Source organism: Phaethon lepturus, unplaced genomic scaffold (genome assembly GCF_000687285.1).
Source record: "Phaethon lepturus isolate BGI_N335 unplaced genomic scaffold, ASM68728v1 scaffold6234, whole genome shotgun sequence".
Taxonomy (NCBI): domain Eukaryota; kingdom Metazoa; phylum Chordata; class Aves; order Phaethontiformes; family Phaethontidae; genus Phaethon; species Phaethon lepturus.
The window spans coordinates 48,096-51,910 of record NW_010535424.1 but is presented as its reverse complement, the minus strand read 5'-3'; positions in this window follow the sequence as shown (position 1 = coordinate 51,910).

Genomic DNA, 3,815 nt, shown 5'->3' with positions numbered 1-3,815 from the left:
TGCTGAACATTTCTGTGGAAAACATTATTTTGTTGTTAGCTTCTATGTATATATTACAGCAATAATGTTAAGGGATATATACTGAAGCTTCAAATACTATTTTGGAATAACTTGTATAGGTTTACACTGCTAGAAATCCCAGATCAGAAGTGGATATATTTCTAAAAAGATATACAAATTCTCAAAGGGAAATGTGGTAGTCAGTGCAGAAATTATTTAAAGAGGATCTTTAGCTATAGCATGCAGAAACTCAGTCTTGATGGTCATACTGTTTTTTTCTTCATTAATATTCTATCTTTTACTCACCTATTGTGATGGAAACTCTGCTTAAAACGAAAAGACTTGCTTCCTTATTGCAAACTTGGTGGTCTTAGGCACAGTCTGAACTCAGTTTTGCTGCAGCATGTGTAATTCTGCTGACAGCTGACAAATGATGCCACTTAGGGATTCTTTGCTGCAAACTTTAACAACTAGCTTTGGCAGCTTCTCTGTATGCTTTAAGGCTGCTGGCCATGCAACATCTAAGAAAGCAAGCTGTTTTCTTGTTCTGTGCCCTGCAGAAAAGGGCTTCCCCTGATACGCCTATGTGCTTAAGTGCTGTGGCATATAGTGCTTCACGCTTCACAGTTACTGTCTCCTGCAGCAGCTGTGACTACAGATATATGCTAACCTTGCTCAGGAAGAAATACTTTACCAGCTGATAAAGTATAAATGTCTACATCTTCAAGACCGATTCAGACATTTCCAATGCTACTTGAACACACAAGCACTCAGCTTGAATGTCATAGCTCTATCAGAGTGAAGTACAGAGCACTGAACTGGAATTCAGGAAACCTGAGCTTTGTAACTAGTTCAGCAAATAGACTAAACTTCTCCACATTTGGAGCCATCATCCATAAAACAGGAAAAAGATGATCTATCAATGAAAAGCATCATGTAAAAGCAGATACAGTATTATTATCATAGCTACTACTGACATGATTTTGCAGTTCTTTTACTAACCGGAGTTAGGTCCAAACAACAAAGTTTGGATCCTCATGCTCAATTTGCAGGTCACATTTTGCCTGCCTAATGTCACATCTTAAAACGGCCTTTATGTTGGCAAAGTAACAAACATACCATTCCTTTTCTTTCAAGGTTGGTAACATTTTCTTTTAGGATTAAAACATTAGCTATTGTTTTAGTATTTTTGTTGGATTTCGTCTTCAGACATCACCCATGAGTTCAGAACAAGGATAGGGAACTCCAGCCCAAAGGAAAAATTTCTGAGAAGTTACAAGTTCCTAAAATAGAAGCACAGAAAGACAAGACTTTCTGGTTTTTTCCTTTGCTAGTTGAATAGCCATAGCAAAACACAGCAGGTACATCACTCTGTGACCTGAGGTTATGTATATAGTTCAGTGCTTTTATCTACTAGATTTATTCCTATAGCTGAGGCACATAGTATCCAGGGACAAACAAGTGTCATCTTCTCACACAGAAATCATTTCAGATATTAATACAGGTTCTGCCTGCAACAAGACAGGAAATGTTTATCCCAATTTCACATGCTGATATAATTAGAAATAGAATGGGCAAAGTTTGAAAAAAGATCAATCTATTTAAATACAAGAGTTTTCATTAAATCCAGAGGTACAACAGCATTAACAGTGGACACTTCTGTTTCAACCACAGAAAAAAACCCCACAATTTTCCTCTACATCCAATTTTTATAGTTTTAAATGAGTCAGTAAAATCTATTTTTTTATATGTAAAAGAATTACAAAAATAAGTGTTATTTAAGCAATACTTGTACATTTTTAACATTTCTGTGACTACAGTCTGGTCCTGAAGAACTTGCCAATACCAGGAATCAGGATTTAGAAAAGATCAAAATATACTTTATAGAGAAATCAGTGGTAAAAGCAGATGAACTTGTTCTCAAGAGGGTTTTAGTATGTGCCTTTTGAAAATTATATGCCCCACCATTTACAGCTGCAGTGAGTCAGAGATGAGAACTGGGCAAGGCAGACTCCTCAAAGAGCAAAATGACTCACCAGAATCTGCTTAGACTGAACTCCCTGATCCTGACTTCCTTATAATAAGAAACAACACTATGGGAGACATGGGGGTGGTCAGATGAAGAAACATTTGCCCCGGTGGGTCCACTTTTTCCTAGTCCTTTATCATCTGCCTTAGTTGATAACTTCTTCTTCATATGTGTGATTGTAAGATGAGGAATTCTGATCTCACTGAAAGAGCAGGTATTTGCAGGGAGGATAGCAATGAGCAAATGCAAGGAAAAAAATACAGATAAAATGAAGGGCAAAATTCACTGACAACATTAGCAATTACTTGATGGTCTTAGAGATGGTCTAACTTAGAGAGAACAGAGTTTCATAAGTGGACATTATTTGTAATTATCAACATTTTATTCTGTATTTATGTGATACCCTTTTCTCAGAAAGGCCAGAAACCCCCTCGTTGTGCTGCAATCACAGATTTGTGATTCTGTTTCTGTCCTACGTTTCTGTCCCCAACTCAGCAGAGATTACATGCAAAAGCTAATTCAGCTTGGAATTGTAACGTGTCTTTGCAGAGACACACTCAGGGACAAGAGCCCTTCAAAGCAGTTATCAAAGCACTCAAACATAAGGAAGGAGTCCTTAGTGTGGATGTAGCAGAATCACAGAGTAGGACTGGAGATGGAATAATATGAAGAGGACCATCATCATACCCTACTCTGTGGAGCAATGTAGACTAATCTCTGGAAAAGGAATATCCAAAATATACCCTTGGCTGAGAATTGCATTGAACAGTGCCAACCGCTCTCTGATGTGCCACAGCTGTCAGCGAGTCAGCACAGGGGCTGCATAGGATAGCAGAAAGAAAAGGTTCATTCCTTCCCAGGATAACCTCCCAGGGCAAATGTGACCATCCCCATCCCAAGTGGATTTAACCAGTCATCAGGAATGAAGAGTCTGTACTCTTCACTACTTATGTCAAGAATTGGTTTTCACACTTTTTATAAGGTTTCCATCCTATTCTCTGTCCATGAAGAACCAGTTGTTGGATTTGATTTAATTTGTTTTATTTGAAATAGCCCAGGGTAAATGAGTATCTTACAATGGGACATGGAGCTTTCCTCAATATCTCGGTTTTTTAAATAGTTTAGTCTTGGTGCAATCTCATTCATTCCAAATACTTCCCCCAAATATTTCTTTCCAGGAACTTCACCTGTGGGATCTTTGAACAGGAGTTATCAGGGCTCACTGAAAGAGCTTTAAACTAGATTTGAAAGGGGAAAGGCATAAAACCAGGCTTGCTAGAGATAAGCCCGGGGGTGGCACACCAATGTTTGAGGGACAGTGTGCTAGCAAGCTCCTTCAGCCTGCCATCTCAGTAGAGGTAGGGGATGGACATCCATGTGGCAGCAAAAATGCAAGGGTTTTTCATGTGTTAGAAACCACAGAAGTGCCTGAGAATTATCAGGTAGGAGTTAGGGCTTCTCCCCTCAAGAAGGTGGCAGGATCAATAGCCCAGATGAAGTGCATCTACACCAATGCACACAGCATGGGTAACAAACAGGAGGAGATGGAAGGTATTGTGCCACAGGAAAACTATGATATAGTTACCATCACAGAAACATGGTGGGATGACTTGCACAACTGGAGTGCTGCAATGAATGGCTATAAACTCTTCAGAAGGGATAGACAAGGAAAAAGAGGCAGTGGAGTAGCCCTGTGTGTAGGGAGTGTTTTGATTGTCTATAGTTTAATGATGGTGATGGTAGGGTTGAGTCTTTATGGGTAAGAATCAAGGGGAAGGCCAACAAG